This window comes from Notechis scutatus, chromosome 1, assembly GCF_049901735.1.
Source record: "Notechis scutatus isolate UNSWTSFEM ecotype Mainland chromosome 1, rNotScu1.2, whole genome shotgun sequence".
Lineage (NCBI taxonomy): Eukaryota > Metazoa > Chordata > Lepidosauria > Squamata > Elapidae > Notechis > Notechis scutatus.
In genome coordinates, this window is record NC_142009.1 from 182,405,816 (window position 1) to 182,427,433 (window position 21,618).

Genomic DNA, 21,618 nt, shown 5'->3' on the forward strand with positions numbered 1-21,618 from the left:
TTTTGGTACTGTGTAAAATAAAATCTTTGTTGTTTCCTTTTGAATAACTCTTCAACCCTTACATTCACTCAATTATTTTTGTTCCATCAGGTTTTAGTAATCTAATAAATCATGTTCATTGTCCTGAATCAAAGCTTCTAGTCCTTCTGATGTATTCCATATGTTCTATGCGTTTATATGGAGACAATGGAATCCCAGGTTATGAATTTGAGATGCTCATTATTGAGCATCTCCACATCTTCTGTATCCCATACCTGTTCTTGTCCTTGGTGGTACATTATTTATTGAATAATCATACTGCTGACTCATAGGATTCATTTTAAAATTCCCTGTGGAATAGGTTTGCAAGACATCTGTCAAAAACATTCTTCTCAGTCCTCACGAAATGCAGCCCGTCCCTCTGCTCACAATCATGTCTCATTATTGAGGAAGCTGAATGGTTCCTGTTGCACCATCTGTTTAGCCAATTGTTCCCACATGGGTGAGTGGAAAGCAATAATTATCATGGACATAAAGAATCTTGGGAGCATTTCTCTCACATCCTGAATGTGGCCTAGGAAGGCAGTACACTTCTCTTGATGGACTGTATTGCTGATCAGTTACTGATTTAGTTCCTCTCATTATATATGTAATGCATGTATGTATGCATTTGTTGCACTTCATCATCAAACTCATTAAAAACTCAGCAGGGGCTCTCCAGTTTTCCTCACCTAATAATATCTTGTCCTTCAGTATTTTTCTTCAAGCCATGAAGCTTGTAAGAGTTGCTTTTCATCCAATGGTCTAGAAATATTATCAACAGGGAGCCCTGGAAACTATTCTGAAGCTCCAAAACCTTTTGACACATTTGTGCCTTTTTGTCACATTCTTCCATTTCTCTATCCCTTCTGTCTATCTTCTGAAAGTTTTCTTGATTTCCAATTATTCTCTTCATATACTTCCTATGTCCATTCAAAGAATTCCTTACAAAGCTGATAAAATGGTGGATGCTGATGGTAGGAATTTTGCTCCTGGCCACTCAGTGGTGGGATTCAAATTTTTTTTACTACTGGTTCTGTGGGTGTGGCTTAGTGAGTGTGGTAGGGGAAGGATACTGCAAAATCTCCAGTCAGAGGTGATATTTTCCGGTTCTCCGAACTACTCAAAATTTTCACTACTGGTTCTCCAGAACTGGTCAGAAGCAGAGGTGGTCAGAAGCAGAGGTGGTTATTTCATTCTTCAACACAGTGACTAAATTAGTAAACCAGCAAAATACTGTGGACATAATATATTTAGATTTCAGCAAGGCATTTGACAAAGTAGATCACAACCTACTTCTTAGTAAGCTAGAAAAAAAGTGGAATAGATAGCACCACCACTAGATGGACTCACAATTGGCTGGCAAACCATGCTCAATGAATAGTCCTTAATGGATCTAAGTCTACATGGAGGGAAGTAAGCAGTGGGGTGCCACACGGTTCTGTCTTAGGCCCAGTACTCTTCAATATCTTCATTAACGACTTAAATGAGGGAATAGAAGGGGAACTTACCAAATATGCAGATGATACTAAGCTGGCAGGAAGAGCTAACATCCAAGAAAATAGGCTCAAGATCCAGATGGATCTTGACAGACTAGAACACTGGGCCATATCTAACAAAATGAAATTCAGTGTAGAGAAAAGTAAAGTCCTACACTTAGGCAAGAAAAGACAAAAGTACACATATAGACTGGGTGAAACCAGGCTCAATAGCAGTAACTGTGAGAGGGATCTTGGAGTCTTAGTGGACAACCAGCTAAATATGAGCCAGCAGTGTGCAGCAGCCGCCAAAAAAGCTAATGCAATCCTAAATTGTATTAACAGAAGGACACAATCAAGATCAAGGAAAGTACTAATACCACTCTATAAAGCCTTAGTAAGACCACACCTAGAGTACTGCATCCAGTTTTGTTCACCACATTATAAAAAAGGTGTTGAGACTCTAGAAAAAGTACAGAGAAGAGCAACCAGGATGATTAGGGGACTGGAGGCTAAAACATACAATGAACGGTTGCAGGAACTGGGCCTGGCTAGTCTAGTAAAGAGAAGGACTAGGGGATACATGATAGCAGTCTTCCAATATTTGAGGGGCTGCCACAGGGAAGAAGGGGTCAAGCTATTTTCTAAAGTGCCTGTAGGCCAGACAAGGAATAATGGATGGAAACTGAACAAGGGGAGATTTAACCTGGAAATGAGGAAAAACTTTCTGACAGTGAGAACAATCAACTAATGGAACAGCTTGCCCTTGGAAGTTGTGGGAGCGCCATCAGTTGAGACTTTCAAGGAGAGATTGGACTGCCATTTGTCAGAAATGGTGTAGGGTCTCCCGCTTGGGAGATGACCTACAAGGTCCCTTCCAACTCTGATTATCTGTATCTGTATCTGGTATTCAGCAGGTTCTGACCAGTTCTGGAGAACCAGCAATGGAAATTTTGAGTAGTTTGGAGAACCAGCAAATACCACCTGACTGGAGATTTTACAGTATCCTTCCCCTGCCATGCCAACCAAGCCACGCCCACCAGTAGTAAAAAAAAAAATTGAATCCCACCACTGGTCAGAACCTGCTGAATACCACCTCTGTAGCCACTTCATCTTCTCTTCCACAAAGACAATCAGCCTCCCTTTGCAGCATATGTGAATTCCTGTCATCTTCAGGAAGAGAAACAAACAGCATATTTCCTGCAGGTTGAAAGCCCTTCCCTTCCCTCTGTCTTCAGATTCTTCAGCAGTAGAAACAAAAATAACTGCTTTCCCCCAAAATTAACTCTCATCTAAATTTCTTTGACTATCTCCACCAACCTCTCAACCCGATGAAATTGCCCTCTAGGAGATGGCTGCATCATTTGTTTCCTGAAGCTGCCTCAGATAGATTGCCAAGTAGCAATGTTTCAGTCACATAGAACAGGCAATTAGCAGTGGTCACAAGCTCCCAGGAAACAGAGTCTGTCCTTATTTTTGGCTCTTCCTTTCTCCTCTTCCTTTTTTCTTTAACTAAAGTCCCATATGCAGTCTGTTTTCTAGGACTGGCTTCTGTATATGTACCCTAACATATAAAATCATAGAGAAGTATACAGAAGAGGCAATCAGCAGCATCAGGAAGCAGTGAGGAGCAACAATCACTTCTCAGAATTTCCAATATTTATTTATTTACCAAATTTAGAGACCACACATCTCACTCACAAAATGACAAATATGTTTGAAAGTGGAATGAAGTAGTGTGAGGTCTGAAAACAAATGTCACAGTCATTTTTATGTTCCCTCAAAACTAAGCTTGGTATTCAAACATAATGTTTGAAAGAGGAAATACATTAAAAACAGTGCATTGTTAAAATTATCCTTGGAATCCTGGAATAGCAAAGCTTTGAAAAGAGCTTCCTGGAGCAAAATAGTTTCCTTTATTTTACTGTATCAAGAGTGAGGAACATTTACTTTTAGCTGAATGTTAATGCTTTCATTCTAAGCATATGCTAAATCTTTTAACTTCCCCTTTATTCCTTTAAATGGCTTGAAGTCAACGGTTTTGAAGCTAGTTCTGGAACCATCACAAGATGTATTCTGGGATCTCCTTTGGGTTTTTCTATGTGTAGCTTCCACTATGCTGAACTGTGATAAGGAAATTAAGCTTCCTCACAGTTTGTCAGCTTGAAAATTTGGGCATGTATGTGTCACAGCCATTAGCTACAAAAGCTCAGCTAAATAGTGAAGCATCCCACTGGAAAATAAAGACACACCAAAAAAACCTAATTGTACAGACATACATACATACCACAAATATGCAACTGCAGGTTGGGCATGCTATGGGTCCTATCAGCATGCTATGGGTTCTGTAGACAGACGGGGAGTAGCCTTCTCTTTTGCAGCCCCTGCCCTCTGGAAGATCCTCTTTCAGAGTTGTGGATGATCCTTGACTTCGTTGGCCTTTCATAAGGCCTTGAAATCTGATTTTGTGCCCAGGCCTGGGACCTGAAGTATGTGAAGGGACCATTTCCTTGCTGTATTGACATCCTTGCTATATTGAACAGTGACATTTTTTTCCTGACTGCCATATCTATTTCATTTTGTACTTTGTTGTAACTGCTTTATTATTGTTCACTGCCAGGGCCAAATGTTTGTGATGGGCAGCTATAGAAAATGAATGAATGAATGAATGAATGAGAGAGGGAAGGAAGGAACGAATTAATTAATTGTAGGTAAGCTTCTCCTCCTCTCTAGCCTTTCTTCTTTGGAGTAGCTTGCCAAGGAGTTCTGTTTTTAGATTTCTCAAACATCTTACATGAGCTGAATATGTTCTTTAAAACATACATGTCTGAAAAAATGCACTTACACAAATATGTTTTATATTTTGCAACTTCATGTTGAAAGAGACAGGTTTTCACATTTTGTGTGTGTGTATCTGTGTATCTAGACTTCTAGTGGCTGCCTGGACAAGTCCCTGTAATTTTCTTGGGAAGATGTTGGAAATGGCTTGCCATTGTCCTCTTCCCAGGGCTGAGTGAGGGTGACTAATCCAAGATTACCCAGATGGCTTTGTGCCTAAAGTGGGACTAGAGCTCACAGTCTCCTGGTTTCTAGCCTAATGCCTTATCCACTACACCAGACTGGATCTCTTTTTAACATTATTCACTAGGAATGTGAGTATCACCTAAGCTTGATGCATTTAACTCCTGACTTTGCAGGTCAGATTTCCATTCTGGATTTATTTCAGGATTAGTATATCATAATTAACTGACTCATTAGTTGACTCAGAAGGAAATTTTAATGACTTCTAATAATGTATAAGGCTGCTCTTGCTCCTCCTGTTCTTCTTCCACTATTGCATAGTCACAGAATCATTCCAAAAAGTGTTGCAAAGAAGAAAAAAGCCTTCTTGGAATATTGAAGCTGATTTTGACGATGTTGAATATTTCTTTTTTCTAGGGGAAAAAGGGGCATTTCCCCCCGTTTTGATGCAAGGGTTAATTATACATCATTAATTCATTTTTTTTTCTTTTTCAGCAAAAGGTCCATAAGAGGTTTCCAGTCTTTTATGAAAGTACTTATTGTTTTATCCCTGATCAAACTGGTCAATTTTGCTATTTCTGTGAACTACTTCACAATTTACTCCTCCATTGGAGCTATTTTAGTATTTTTCCATTTTGGGGCATATAGTTGTGTCACTGCAGTGACTGTATAAAAAACCAGAATCTCTCTCTTGTTTATGTGTATACAAACCATTGAAAACCAATTCTCTCTGTTGTTAATTATTTCTTTACATTTTACATGTTCCTATATATTAAAAAATCTTTATATGTTAAGCTTCTTTTCTGTAAAAAGTTTCTTGTACTGAATCCCATAAAAGTATTCATATTTGTCTTTTCACTGATCCTGTATCAGCATTGGTGGCCAGTTGATATCCAGAAGGCTTGGGGATTCAAAGACAATAGTTTCATACCAGAGTGAATGCAAAACAGGATTTTTCCTGGGAAAATATTAAGAAAGTTACAGAGCAAAACAAATGGTACACTAAACTATATCCCTTCAATTTGTTAGGATCCTCATGACATGGTACAGAAGAGACCTCATGAAGGTGGATGGCAGCTGGGCAGACACAACTGTTCCTGGGTTTTTAGATTTTAGCCAAAGTTTAAAGTTTTGGTTTCTGTTTATACTTTTTCAGAAAGAGGTAGTAAAGGCAATACAACCACTAGGGATATATTGGTATCTTATCTATGACTTAATCCCAGCTGAGATAGTTTACTTATTTTCAATGATATTGTTCAGTACTACAATATTGTCTGTAAGCTAGAGATAGTCTGATGACACATCTTGGCAATAACTTGAGCACCAAGAAAATTGACCTTTTGTCAAAGACATTCTAAATGAGATATTTTTCCTTATTAGCCATTCTCACCTTCCTTTTTACAGGTGTTAAATTAGGGAGCTCATGTTTTCGGTTTATCTTAATTGTTTCAAGTAGTAATAATTCAGAGACTTCAAATGTAAGTGATTACAAGGCTCAAAAGTGATTACGTTCAAATTGCAATGACTTGTTAAGAAACTGTTTCCAAGCATGAATATACAGAATGCAACAATTTGCAATATATTAATGCAAATTGTAAAACTTGCTAAGTAACTCTTGTTAAGCATGTGGGTAGAGGAATTTCATTTTATGTGTGCATTCAGAGAGAAAAATGACAACACCTCTACAATTACTTACCCTTTCTTCTGCAATGACACCACAGATCCTCTGGGGTGAAAACATAAATCTGGACATGATACCATGGCAAAATTGTTTTACATTTCATTGGTTGGGCTAGGAGTCTTTCACACTGAAACCCCACACATCCAGAGGACAGAAAAGGCTGACACAGCATCCACCCAAGTTTGCCAATGGTTTCTAATTTTATATAAGCAGTTGGAAAAATATAAATATGAACTTGATTTTGTGGATTTAAATGCACAGAGTTCTAAAAAAAAATGCAGCAGAAAGCAACTGCATTTTAAATATGGCATTCTTTTGAATGGTGCATTTCTTTCAGCAAGATGAGGAAGTAGACATGAAGGACATCTTTTTTTCAAATATAATTTTTTATTAAGAGATTTAATTACAATGACAAAATTAATACACATTAAATTTAGAAAAAGGGGAGAATGGAAAGAATCAGCGCAAGAAGAAGAAAAAGAGAACATAATAAAGAAAAAGAAAAATATATATAAGTACTCTACAGATATTTTTTATCCCATATCCCATGTGTTAGGAATGATAGTCACCTAACAGTTGGGTTGGAAATATATAAACCAGGATAGTAATTTAATACTGTATCTTTAAGGGAATGCTGTAATTGTGATTGGCTGAGGTTCCTCCAACGGCCATAAGATGGAGACAGAAACCTGGTTTCTTTCTTCTTGCATTTCCTGTTTTGCCATATTGCCTGATGTCATTCTGCTTGGATTGCTGTGAGTCTTGCAACTGTTAGCAAACTCTGTTTACTGAACTCTGTTTATGATACTTGACTTCGTTTTTGGATTATCCCTGGACTGATATTAACTGCTTTAACCGTGTATGATTTGGACTGTTTATTGGACTTCGTTTACCCATTTAAGTAAAACCCCCATTTTACTATTCAGTGTATCTGTATGCTGGTCATGTGTTATTCAACATCACTCTCACTACATTTGCCTGGGTGCACTCATTCTCCTAATGGGGAATACCTCAACACCATGATTTACCTATAAGAAAATTCTTAAAACACCAATTTGTCAGTCCTACAAAAAGTCTATAAAGGTTTGCCAGGACATTACAAAAAAAAGGTCTTATTTTACCTTTGATCAAATAAAACAATCTTATGTTCATTCCTTTTGCTTCTAAAAGCCTTAATCTTTATTTCAAATATTTGAAATAAATTAATCTTTAATCAAATATTGTCATAGGATTTGATTTTTTTGTCTCATCTCACTGATTTCTTAAAGGCTTTAATAAGCCTCTTTTGCAGATCCAGTAAGAAAACCTTTCTAAATCAATCTCTTGGTTTATCAGTTATAATTCCCTTTTATTTTTTTAACCAGTTAAAAAGCATCTTTTTCCAAATCATTATCTTGGCCTGACATTTGAATTTCCACATTCTGTACTTATTTTATCTCATCAGTTAAAAGTTGTTCCACTCCTATCATTCCTTTATTAACATCTTTTATATACAGACAACATTACTGACAATATTGATATTGTAATTACTAATGTCTGGCTCTGTTCTTCAAAGATATTCTTTAATTTTTCTGATGTTATAACATTTTATATCATTCTGTAAATCCCAGTGTTAATTAATATCAGACTTTGGTGTGTTTTTTCCATGCTTAAATTCTTTAGCCTATTTTAATATCCAATTTTGAAAATAATTCCTTATCTTTTGTTATGATTTGCAGTTACCAGGATAATCAAGATAAATCTATTTCCCCAAAAAAGATGCCTAATTTTATTGGTTAATTTCAAAATCCTATATTAAAAGTTAATGCTCTAAATTTATCATGATCCTTAATTTGTTTATAACTTTCTTAGATCAAAATCTTATTTTGTTGTTTATTTCAATTTTTTTAAATTTTTATGCTTGTAATTTTTATTTTTTTGTTGAACATAAACTCCCCGAATGAAGACTTTTCAAATCTGTCATTCCAAAGATCTCTAATAGCTTTAGAATAGATAATAGCAATTTCTGACAATGATTAAAAAGTTAGGTTTGCACACTTATAGTCCTTTAAAGTCTCAGTTGTGATTGCGAATAAGATGGCTGATCCTGTTATCTACTGGTGCTCAAACTCACAGAAAACCACCGCCCTGCAGTCTTCTTGCAAAGAGTAGCTGTCTAGAGCACATATGGGTGGCTTCCCCTTCTCTCCTTATCCAAGAGGTCACAGATAACTGCTCCTTGGTCTTTGCCAAGTCATTGGTTCCACTGCCACAGAACTATTTTCAGTTCATACCTCTTGAAGTTGACATGATACTTATCCATGTTTTTTTCTAGTTGTTCAAGTAAACTAAGGAGGTTCTCAAACCAATTTGAAGTACTTTCAACTGAATGCATGCAGGTTTGGAATACTTTTGCTTAAAAAAATTAGTTCACTTTAATGCCCAGTTTTTAAAATAATCACTTTTCTTATGACTTTTTGCTAGAAAAAGCAAAATAAATCCTTTTCCCAGAAAAAGTTGTAAAAAAAAACCCTAGTTGTACTGTTAATTGTAAACTGTTAATTGAATTCCTACAGATGAATGGCCATGTGTAGTGAGCTTCTCTGTATCTGGGGATTTACCATCTTTGGTCTTAGAGAGGATTGCACTGGCCCAATTGGACCCTGTGTGTAATCCGAAGACCTTTCTTGAGTCACATCTCCTGCTTGAAGAGCAAGTAGAAGTCAATGTTAGGAGGGTCTTCACCCGACTTATGCACCAGTTATGTTCCTTCCTGAATTGAGAAGCCCTTCTTCCAGTTATTCCTACTCTGGTCATCTTCTGCATGGATGCTATAATGTGTGTGGTATATGAAACTATTCTTGAAGAGTATCTGGATGCTTCAGCTCATGCAAATTGCAGTGGCATGGGCAGTTAGGGGTGACCTTAGAATTATATATATAAAACACCTCTACTACACGATAGGCATTAGATGTCAGTTTGATTCCAGATCCAATTCAAGATTTTGGTTAATGTCAAAGTATATTCATGAACTGGAATAGAGCATAATAACAAAGTAAGCCAATGAATGGGCATAGTAACTAAAACAGCCAATGAGGACAGTTTGGAAACTGAAACTAGAAGTAACCTAGACGTGGCTCTATATTAAGTTCTGAGTCTGTCTATTGAAAGAGAAACTAACTTGCTTGCTTGCCTGCTGAACTAAAGTGAAACTGATGTCTGTTTCTGTGCTCTTGAACTGCTGTTCTGCTCTGAACCTGTAACATGTCTGCTTCTGTTTGAGTTTGCTCCATGTTGGAGAAATCTACAACTGGTATTGTAAAATTTACTTAATATGTTTATAAAGACGTTAAATGAGGCATTAACCATCTGTGTTTACTTTTCTGGTGCTGAATTTATGCTGCAAAACTCTGAACAGTTATTACCTTTAAATCCTTACATGACATGGGGCCAGGTTACTGAGGAACTATCTTGTCCCAATTACATTGATCCATCCTATCAAGTCAGGTAGGAAATATCAATGTAATGTAACTCATTGATCAAAGCAGTTTGATTGGTGAGGTGTTGTCCCCACATTTTGGAACATCTTAACCCCAGAGTTGAGGGAGCTCCCCACTCTGCTGGCATTCTGGATGAGTGTCAAGATCTAGCTTTGCCAATCGGCATGGGAATCTAAGAGTGACATGCAATCCTGAGAGTGGTTTGTGGTTTGAAGGTGCTCCCTCTGCCTTTTAACTTGTTAATCTGTTTTTACTCATGTTTTTAATTTTGTCTTTTATTATATGTATCTTTTATATAGCTTTAGAGCAGGGGTGTCCAACCTTGGCAACTTTAAGACTTGTGGACTTCAACTCCCAGAATTCCTCAGCCAGCTTTGCTGGCTGAGGAATTCTGGGAGTTGAAGTCCACAAGTCTTAAAGTTGCCAAGGTTGGACACCCCTGCTTTAGAGCTTTTATTTGTAAACTAACCAGAGTTACTTAATGAGATGGGTGATATATAAATTTGATTAAATAAACAAATAAAATAGTTGTGGAAGTGGTTTGTTACTATCTCCTTCTGGGATGTGATTCCTAGTCTATGGAACTAATCAGATTAATTTAGCTAATGAAGTAAAGTTCAGTACAGTGTTAGAGCCTTGGTTTTTCAACTGAAAAGGGATGGCCCCTTTTCTAGAGATATAACACTTCCTTTAATTGTCACTCCAATATACAAATGCAAAGTACAAATGTTGTGCTATATATTGAGCAAAATGATTAAGCCCAAGGATGAGAACTTCTGCTACATTTTGCTGTTTAAACTTTTTAGGAGAAGTTGGGAGCTCCCATTTAAAAAAAAAATCAGAGAACAATGGATGACTATCATAAAATATATTAAAATATTCCACATATTGAGCTTAAAAATCAGAGGACAATTCACAAATACCATAAAATATATTAGAATATTCCATGTATTGAGTTTAGAGCATAGAATAACATAGAAGAGACATTGGAGCAGTGGTGGGATTCAAATATTTTTACCACTGGTTTGGTGGGCATGGCTTGGTGGGCACGCTTTGCCTGCATGCGCACACTTTGCGTGTGCACATGTGCCAAATGCATACTTTGAACGGGCACAGAGGTGTTTGCGCAGGTGCAGAGGTGCTCTAACTCACCTCCTGCAAGCCTGCACGATCCCGGTCAGTTTAGCAGCTGTCGCGTGGTATTCTTCTGTGCTGCACAAAGCAGCTGCGCTTCAAATTCAGAGGATAAAGGTGAGCCTGGGCAGGCGGGTGGGCCCAACAGCAGAGCCAGCAGAGCAGTGGAGAGAACTGGATCGGTCTCTGCTGCTCATTGCTGCTACCAGCTCAGCAGAACCGGGCAGAACCGGTCCAATACCACCACTGCATTTGAGAACTTCTAGTTGAATCCCCTGATCCAGCAGGAGGTCCTTTACCATTCCAGACAACTTTACAAAGATGTTCTAATGCTTTAATTTGGTGATGAATGTATTTTTTGTTTTATTACTTGCTTGCTTGGGGTTTGGTTTTGAAATTTGACTGGTTTAAGGAGGGAAAAAGTGATAACAAGTGGCTCCAGAATAAAATTTCGTCTAAAGGCCAAGGCTAAAGCTTGCAATACAGAGGTAGTATTCAGCAGGTTCTGACCAGTTCTGGAGAACCAGTAGCAGAAATTTTGAGTAGTTTGGAAAACCGGCAAATACCACCTCTGACTGGAGATTTATAGTATCCTTCCCCTGCCATGCCCACTGGGAAGGTTTGGGTTTTTTTTTTTTTTGAAAGGGGTAAGATCCCTCTTACCCCAGAAAACTCTCAGTGTAAGATCCAAAGAAATGCATTATTGATAGGAAGGTTAAAGGACAGATGAAGCAAACATAATGATTTGTTGGCAGAACCCAGCAATTTCATCAGTCTGCCACTTTTGGTGAAGCTGAGCCCCCTTGAAGTGCTTTATTTTTTCTCATCAATCCTGCAGATACAAACAAGTGCAAGGCTGTATGAATTTTAGTGATAAGTTCATGGCAGTAACTTTTCAGGCATTGTAAGAAAGTCTCCACTTCAGTACAGGAAATGCAGCCCAAAGGATATTTCTTAACTTAAATGAAAGTAAAAACAGTGAATAGCTCTGGTTAGAAAGTACTATCAATGGAAAAGGGATAATATTCCCAAATTAACACAATTTCATGGCTTAAAGCTGATCAAGGAAATAAGGAAGGTTTCAGTCCAATTAGCATAAAATACATCACTTTCTGAGCATAGATTTTTCTTGTATTGCTAACAGCATTTTTGGTTGAGATTGAGAATAACATTTTGCTAATTTTTCCTTCACTCTGTTATCTGTTTATTTTTTATTTTTGCATATTATCTTCATTAAGCACTCCTGTCACACTACTCTGGAGAGTGTACGACAAAGGAAAAAACTGCAAAACAAGTCACTAAATATGAAATATAAACAAATGCCTTGATGCATAAAAAGACAAGTGATGATGAGAGCCCACAATTAATCAAGTGCGGCTGAACGCTTGATTAAAAAAAAAAACATTTTAACAGTTTTCTAAAATATGAGAAGGGAAGTTGATTTCAGCCTCCGGAGGAAGCATATTCTTCTCTACACCACAGAGGAACCCTGCCGGTTTATTCAAATCCCATGAACTTTGCCGAGAATAGGGACTCTAAGGATTATCAGGTATAGTCTTCTCTGGCAAAATAATGCCTGACATATCTGCAGCCCCATAAAGCACTTTGTACATCATGACTTACTCTTTGAATTGGGCTCAGAAGATTCACATATATTGTGTATTTATATCAGTCGATCCCACAGTCACAAGGCCAGTTCTACCTATGGGGGTCTTCTAAAAAAAAGAAAAAAAACTGAATTAAAAATAGGTTTTAGTGCAGATGAGAAGGAAATTGAACTCATACTTACAATATATTGGTCTTCAACTAATGATAACACTGTAATCTACATTAATAAAACAAAGCAAAGTTAATGAAGTAAAATAAAGAACATTAAAATAAAACTGAATATTTTGCAGCCAATGATCCAAAAGACTTTATAGAATTATACCATTTGTTACTTAGACATTTCTGTTAGAGGCATTCAGATTCTTTACACAAGCACACAAATATATAACCACACTTTATATCTTTTTTCATGTTTGCTTTCTGTTTTTTCTTTATCTCTTCCTTTTCTTTCTTTTCTTTTATTCTTTCCCACATTTAGTTTTACATGTGCAAAATATTTTAATAAAAGCTATTTTTTTTTTTAAAAGTGAGCTTTCTACCTGAGGGATCAATATTTCTCCTTAAACTACTCCCCAAAATGTTAAATTGTTGTTTCCTGATTAAAGAATGTTTTGGAGGAAGTCACATCTCTCCAGATGTATGAGTTGAAAACATGGGCTACAATTCTAATCATACATGATTTGACTTGAGAAAAAGGCCTTCCAAACATGCATAAAATGAGAATTGAGGTAGAACTTAAATATAACAGATTGAGGATCTTATATTTTCTGAGTGCAGACAACATCATGCCTAGAGATTTGAGTTATGTTCCATTACCACAATTGCCTTCCAATACAGGGATGGCCTAACTGCATATTGAAAATTTTTATTATTCACAGAAATAATGGCATTTGTAATACATATAGAAACTACCAAGTATGTTAGTTTCTGTACTAGAAATCTTTGATAGTGTTGTAAAAGAAGAAGAAAGGCTAAATCCTGTTTTTCAGTATCTGTGATAGGAAGAATGCACCATTCTGTAATCAAAGTGGCTAAAAAAATAATGAAAAAGATACATCCATCAAGTTAGCAAATGCACAATCTGCAGAGATAGCACATATAAGCTTATAACTTTGCCATCTATTTGGCCTCTGTAAGTTGGTTACAATTACACAAGTGGTCCTTGACTTGCAATTTCAATTGAGCCCAACATTTCTGTTGCCAGGAGAGAAAGTTGTTAAGTGAGTTTTGCCCCATTTTACAACCTTTCTTGCCACAGTTAAATGAATCACTGCAGCTTTTAAGTTAGTAATACAGTTGTGTAATGAACCTGTCTTCCCCATTGACTTCTCGTCAGAAAGTCGTAAAAGGTGATCACATGACCCCAGTTACTGCATCCGTCATAAATACTTGCCATGTCTGATTTTGATCACATGACTGTGGGGATGCTGCAATAGTCATAACTATGAAAAGTAATCATAGGTCACATTTGTTGTATCTTTGAATGGTCACTAAATGAACTGTTGTAAGTTGAGGACTGCCTTGCATGATATGGCACAGAAATCCTGTTCAAATCCATTTCATAGAAAGCTATTAATCCTGCTATTTCAAACGGCACAAATATGGCACAAATAAGGCCATAAATGACATGTCCTTGGTCTTTTCTTGGATTCAGTTTTCAATGTCTTTAGAATAATAATGCAGATGCTGTAGGTGTCATGTAACATTCTGAAGAAATAAAATAGCTGATGATCAAATGGAATGAGTCAGGCATGCCTTCCTTTTCAGCTCAGAATATGACAAGCTACTCTTTCGTGGGATTTGTTAAACTTCGTATTAGCTATGAATTTGTGAAGTTTTAATAAGCAAAATGGTCACATTCCATTTTTCTTGATTGGCTTTCAGACCAAACCTTGGCTCAGGACATTTTGGATCCATTGGCACTACTTTAGAAAGTAAGTTTGCTTTTGGAAATAAATCTTTTTGAGCTGATTTGGCTTCAGATAATTTGAAAAGCTGGCAAGAGGAGACACAGTGCTAGTTGCTCAGCTATGGCAAGATTGGCAATTAAGATCTGATTCATATGACAGCTTCTCCCACAATATACTGAGTATTTTGGGAGAAATGCATGTGAAATTCCGTACAGCTGCATAAGCAGTTGGATTTCTTACCGCAGAGTTCTAATGGAAATTAACTCATCTCAGTTCCACTTGGCTCCTGTATCTTTTTTTTCCTTTGCAGATTGTGTGAACAGTATTTCTGGGGGGTGGGGGTAGGGGGAGATGTCTCTGAGCTCAGGACTTTTAGCAGCTCTGATCTAAAAGCCCCCCTCCCTTATTTTCACATTTAGGTGTAATTAGTTGTATATAGCAACACAACTTTCTTCTGACCTTTGTAGCGCACTAGATGAATGTGTGCAAGGCCCTTTAGGACACAACTGCCACCTGGCTGGTACTTATCCTCTGCTTATCTCTGTTCTACTTGGAATAAAATTTTTGCCTGTGTTCTCCGGTTTTGAGTTGAATGTAGTATTTTTTGGCCTTGTGTTCACAGGTACTTCTGGCCTGTTTCCCTGATGCACATTACATTTTTGTTTTCTAGGCGAAAGCCTGCAGTTTGCTCACAGTGAAAGAAACATCTCACCTGGTCACTGGCATTGCTGTAAAGCTCTTTAGTGCCTGCTGGAGGTTACCAATCATGTTCCAGAAGAAGAATGATATTTTCCCCCCTTCCCTTCAATTATGTCCAGTTCTTGGAGATTCCCTGAGATAAGTCCCTTGCAGTTTTCTTGTCAAGGATTTTTCAGAAGTGGTTTGCCATTCCTTCTTCAAAGGGCTGAGAGAAAATGACCAGCCAAAGGGCCCCCAGATGGTTTCATGCCTAAAGTGGAAGTAAAATTCATGGTCACCCTGTTTCCAGCCTAATGCCTTAACTACCACATCAAACTGGCTGTCTTAGTGATTATAAAATTAGCCTAATATACAGGGGTTACTGGAGGGGGTGTGTGTTAATTTTTTTAACAACCAGTTCTGTGGGCGTGGCTTGGTGGTCATGTGACTGGGTGGATGTGGCTTGGTGGTCATGTTATTGGCTGGACGTGGCCAACTCAATATCATCGAGGCACACATCTCCTCGCCTGGCCTCTCATGACTGTGGGGATGCTGCAACAGTTGTAAGTGTGAAAAATGGTCATAAGTCACTCCATACAAGCAAAGTACCAGTAAAGGAGGGGGAAAAAACTCCAGAGAAGTTCCTGAGACAGGAAGTCTATTCCTGCCAAGAAATGTAATAAGGGTTAACAGAGAGGCAGTTTCTGTAAGGAACACCAGAATGTTTCCTTCCTGCCTTCCTTACAGAATTAGACCAGTAATTTCTTCTAACAACTGGTTCTCCAAACTGCTTAGAATGTTAACAACTGGTTCTAGCAAACTGGTAGAATCCCACCCCTGGTTACTTGTTTAAAACCCATTATGAATACTTTTAATTACTGTATTTTTTCCTGAACTATCCAGTTTTCTATTGGACCTTTGAAAAAAGCACTTACCAATGCATCATTAAAAATGGTAGATTGATTGATTATTGATTGAGCCATGGAGGTGCAGTGGTTAGGTTATAGTACTGCTGGCTACTTCTGCTGACTGCCAGCTGACTGCAATTTGGCAGTTCAAATCAAGGTTGACTCAGCCTTCCATCTTTCTAAGGTCGGTAAAATGAAGACCAAGATTGTTGGGGCAATATGCTGACTCTGTAAACTGCTTAGAGGGGGTGGTAAAGCATGGTAAAGCAGTTTATAAGTCTAAGTGCTATTGCTACTGCTATGTGTCATCAAATTGGTGTTGATTTTTAGTGACCACGTAAATAAATCTCCATAAGTCTTTCCCCAGTCTGGGTTTTCAGGTCCACTAATGGTGCTCCCATCACTGCTGTAACTGAGTCAATCCACTTGCTGTTTGTCCTCCTTTCTGTCCTTCCCAGCATTGCAGCCTTCTCCAGAGACCTGTCCCCCCCCCCCCAATGTTTCCAAATAGCATAACTGGAGCATAACTGAAAAGGGCTAGAGTTGTATTTTTTTTCCTAACTCCCAGATAGACCAAAAAGAAATAAGTACTTTTAAAGTCTTTGGGAGCTAGTATGAAATACTTTTATTTCAAATAACCAAAAACTATGAGGAGATGCACCTGTGAATTTGTAAAAGGAAATGAAGCAGAAAAGTGAGTATCTCAGAAAAAGAAGAAAATATTAGTTAAAAAAACATTAACAGCAGATTTCAAACTGGTAATGTTCTACATGTCAAGAAATTCTTATAGCATTGGAAGATTCCTGTTACATCGCTACAGCAGAAATTATTGAGCCTAGTCTAGAAAACATTCAAGAAATGTTTGTAGTCCAGATGGTTGATAAACTTAAAGTCTCAAGTTGAATCTCTAATATTAAAACCTTCATTTATAACAGTCAAACAGCAGTAGCATTTAACAACAACATTTAGATTTATACAACACTTTATACAATGCACTCTCAATAGTTTACAATGTCAAACATATTGCCCCCAAGAATCTGGGTCCTCATTTTACTGACCTCGGAAGGATGGGAAGCTGAATCAATCTTGAGCCAGTCAAGATCAAACTCCCAGCTATAAGCAGAGTTATTCCGCAATACTGCATTCTAACCAATGTGCTACCATGGCTCTAACAAACTATTTTAGCCCAAGAATTTCTCATACAGCAATTGGTTCAATTAGGCTTAAATTACAACAATAAAAGAAATATCTTTCATAAGCACTTACCAATGTGTTCTGTTGTTCTGAAGGCCAGAAGCTTCTTCCAGATATCCAGCTTCTCCATCACCCAAATCTTCTAAGCTAAATATAAAATGTTTCTGCCAGCTTTTCTATTTAAGGTGATGAGAACACTATGGAATATGTATGTCTTTTCTTTTGGAGTTTATAGCACTGAAATATGACAGTTTGCTCTTCCCACCCAATGCATGAATGCAGAGATATCTCAGCTATTTGAGAACTTAAATTAACAGGAAGAAACTTTTTTTTTTCTGTTCCTTTAATTTCCATGCTCTCTCTTTTTAAAAAAAGTTTCATATTCTTATGTTAGAGGAAAACCAGCAAGCTGCTTTTCCTCCTATATTTGAATCTTTACCAATCCTATCTCCATTCATCATACCAAGGTAGCAGGAGCCTGTAGATAAGGGGGATAAATGTCTTCAATTGTGATGCAGGTCACTTGTGTAGCAGAACCTACCACTGCTACTTCTGCATGGACACTGCCTGAAAACAGACATTCCTGATTTTCAACCCCCACCAAAACTCTTACAGATGCTACAGAAAGAAGCAAAGCTAGACATATCACTGAGCACTAACACACAGTGATCTCTAAGATGATTGATCTACTTTAATATTACAACTACATTCTGCTTAGAAGAACCCGGAAATTAGGGCTCAGTAGGCTGAGCCAAGAACAGTGACCTCTAAAATTAAAGCCCTTCTTGCTTTCAATTTCATAATTCAGGCCCATGTTGTAATTATTTGAATTAACACTGACTAGTGGATTTACATGCTTATTCTTCCTGTATTGAAAAATCTAGTATCCCACTGTCAACTGGTCTTGGATTGCAGCAGCTCTTATGCATAATGAAGACACCACAAATGGTCTTATTAATCTTAAGCCTATAGATCTATTAGATACTAAAGGGAGATTTATACTGGGCAAATTCATAAGAAATTAGAGGAGCAGCACATTAAAAATCATGCTTTTGCTTGCATTATAACAACTGAGATTTTAAGTAGATGATCACCTCAGCATCATCATTTAACCCTAACCCTTTCTTTTTAGTTTGTATTGGAGTTGTGATGTTGGTCTTGAGTGTAGATAAGAAATGTCAAGATTTCAGTCCTTAGGCATATAACATTATTGGGTTTTGTATGCTCACAAAAGTAACTTAGGAGTTAGTTGCTTTAGTTTTTACACAGAATGAACAACTCTCCATCAATTGTGAGAAATCTAAAATAATGGCATCTGGCAGATCTGAACAAGTCTGCAAAAGGATATTGCTTGATGCAATTTTGTTTTGTTTAAATACCTTGAGATTTTTTTTCCCCTGGCAGCCATGTGTATTAGATAGTGAATGAGCATCTTTTGGCAGACAGAATTCTTTATGGATTATTGTGTTTTATTGCGTTTCCGAGGATATGCTTGCTCAAACTATTTTAGGGGACTATAATAACATAGCTGGGCCACAATTACTTTACACAGCACACTATGGCCAAGGAGTAATTTGGATTTATTGGAAAGGACCCAGCAAATAAATAATCTATGCCATTTGTTTATAATTTAGTTTCCGCTAAATTCAAAACAGTTCCTACTGAACTACATATAATGTTGAAAAGGGTTAAAGTTTTGGATGCAAACCTGTTCTTCTGATTGATTGAGTTCTAAAAAAAAAAAAAAAAAAACTACACCAGAATTTATGTAAGTTTGTAGCTATAGAAATAGACCTAATTTGGTGGAAATAACATATTTCATATGATTTTTTTAGAAGAATTCTTTATTTTATCTATTTTTATTTCTATAAAAATCAGATTTAACCACAGTAATCTGAGTGAATGCTGCCTGGTAAGCCACTTTCCACTCCCATTCCAACAGTTGGCTTGGGTCCAGGTTTTGATCTAAGTCTAACAATTTGTCAACACGTTCTTGCTTTCTCTAGAAAGACTAATTAGTGGTTGTGTTTCCCACCAGCAGCAGACACCAAGGAAATCTACCAACTCCTTTCCTAAGTTGGTATTTCTTAGCTTTGGCAACATATGTGTGCAGATTTTAAATCCCAGGATTCTCACCCTGCAAGAATTCTGAGAATTGACCTCCACAGATCTTAAAGCTGCCAAGGTTGAGAAATACTACCCTAAATTTTTATACTTTACACCTCTGAGGATAATACCAGTCCTGGGGCTAATTGTTGAAGCAGAAGAGTACTCAGAGATAAAGGAAGTTTAGAATATTTTGGCATACCTTTATGCAGCTTCATGGACTGGAGGAAAGGACAATAACACAACTGTGAAGATCAACCTATTTTTTTTAAAAAAAGATAAATAGCTGGCTTGTTTCATTTGAAGTGTTTCCTGCCATGGAATACTTCTTTACACATTTTGGAGTCATTTTGAAATATTCTGAATACATTTCTGTGTTAACATTAATGGTCATAAATATGAATGTACACAGCTTTACTACAGAATCAGATTTTTGGGAACATTAAATTTAATTTGCAAGGCAGATACCATACCTTGATAATAAGAATATATTTAAATCTCCAACTCCTTAGAGATTGGGTACTAACTCTATGTATAGTTTCCTTTCAATGATTTCCACAACTGGAATATTTAACTAGCTGAAATGGAATATTTTGAATAATGCTTTGAACACTAAACAGAATTTAAAATGCTAGTTTATTAAACAAGGTAATCAGAAAAGTTACATATTTATTAATGTTTTGTGATTTCACATATATAAACATACAAATGCTTATGCATGCAGCATTTCCAAAATGCCTGTACTGTAGGGCAAACATAAACCCACATGGATTTTTCACACAATTGGCTTGTGGATTCACAAATTTGAACCTTTGAATCTCATGCTTGTTGCTTAAAAGTTCACATTGAATCTCTAAGGGAGACCAGTCTAAACAGTGCTTGCAGACTTCCTAGAAGGGAAAGCCCATGAGCATTTCATATATCCCCTCTCATTAAGTCTTCTGATGTAATAGCATTTCATCAATTCCAGGTCCTCTTGTCACATCCATGTGTGGTTTGTTCCAGTAGCCCCCATAACATCTGACTGTCCTGGTTCCCCAACATCTGATGCAAACATTGTTGATCTGGACATCATCTGAATCAAATGATTCTCCTAGTTCAGGGGTAGGGAAACTTGGCTCTTTTATCACTTATGGACTTCAACTCCCAGAATTCCTGAGTGAGCCATAAAAGATTCCCCATCTCTGGCCTACTGGTTTTCAGTTGTGGGGGAAATCAATTTTTGACTTGAATGGGACTGTTTAATACAGTGGCTCCCAACCTTTTTTGTGCCGCGGCCCGGTACCGGCATCACAAAATCATCCGCGGCCCGGTACCGGCATCAGCACGCATGGCAAGGCGAGCCGAGCGACCGGCCAGCCAGCCGTCCCCGCCTCTCCCGCCACCTTCAACTCCTCCTTTGTACCTGTGTCGATGGGCTTCGGACGGCTTCGGGACGGTCGCTCGGCTCGCCTTGCCATGCGTGCTGAAAGAATCCTCGCACCTTAGTTTTGTTCGAAGCCGCCCCCCCCCTTCGATGAAGCTAAGGCGCGAGGATTCTTTCAGCACCCAAACGCCGCTTTCTACCCGGAAAAGCTCACCGGAAGCACTTTTTCATCAAAACAAGATGGCGGCACCCAGCAAACCAGTGGCCCGGTAGAAATTGTTCCACGGACCGGTACCGGTCCGGAGACCGGTGGTTGGGGACCCCTGGTTTAATATACAAATGTAGGACATATGTCCTACATTTGTATATTAAACAGTCCCATTCAAGTCAAAAGTATATTAAACAGTCCCATTCAAGTCAAAAATTGATTTCCCCCACAACTGAAATACCAGTAGGCCAGGGATGGGGAACCTTTTATGGCTCACTCAGAATTTCTGGGAGTTGAAGTCCATAAGTGATAAAAGAGCCAAGTTTCCCTACCCCTGTCTTAGTTCATGCTGCTCTCATATTTGAGGTAGGCAGGTAAAACATTAGGGGGACTTTGTCCAAGGATTCCTACTGATAAAATAGGCTCCACCCAGGATTTGAACCCTGGTTTCCTGCATCAAAGTAGTGCTCTAATCACTACACCTTGCTAAGTGGCATAGAAATGTTGTTCCTGTTGTTTTGCTGGATTTGAAACTATTCCATAAAGATGTTATGCTTCCTGGTTTGTAATCTCCACATTATTTCATGCAATGGTAGTAGTCACAAGATATCCTGTTTCAGGAAGAGCCTCAGCCTAGCTGTGTTTCTATTTCCTTACATAAGGATATAAAACTCCTTCTCCATCCCTGGCACTTTCCATCTGCAGCTCCCAGAATTCTCATCAATGCTAGTTGATACTGAAATAGCACACAAGTTGTGGAAGGATTTTGTAGGAGTGTGAGGAAAGTTATGCTATAGATAGTCTTGCTAAGCAGTATGATAATGTAAAG

The 21,618-nt window shown here is 37.8% G+C and overlaps 1 long non-coding RNA gene across 4 annotated transcripts; it reads right to left on the minus strand.

Annotated features, from left to right (window-relative positions):
• Window positions 1-11,482: 11,482 nt before the first annotated feature.
• LOC148133121 (uncharacterized) lies at window positions 11,483-17,724 on the minus strand. 4 transcript variants are annotated; one of them, XR_015747100.1, is made up of 5 exons: window positions 17,182-17,724; window positions 15,042-15,278; window positions 12,601-12,636; window positions 12,435-12,526; window positions 11,483-11,643 (listed from the first exon to the last, which is right to left on the minus strand). It is a non-coding gene; the product is annotated as an uncharacterized LOC148133121 (long non-coding RNA). The 4 variants fall into 4 exon arrangements; XR_015747097.1 differs by having other exon boundaries at window positions 11,483-11,769; XR_015747098.1 differs by having other exon boundaries at window positions 12,435-12,636.
• Between the last annotated feature and the right edge of the window lie 3,894 nt (window positions 17,725-21,618).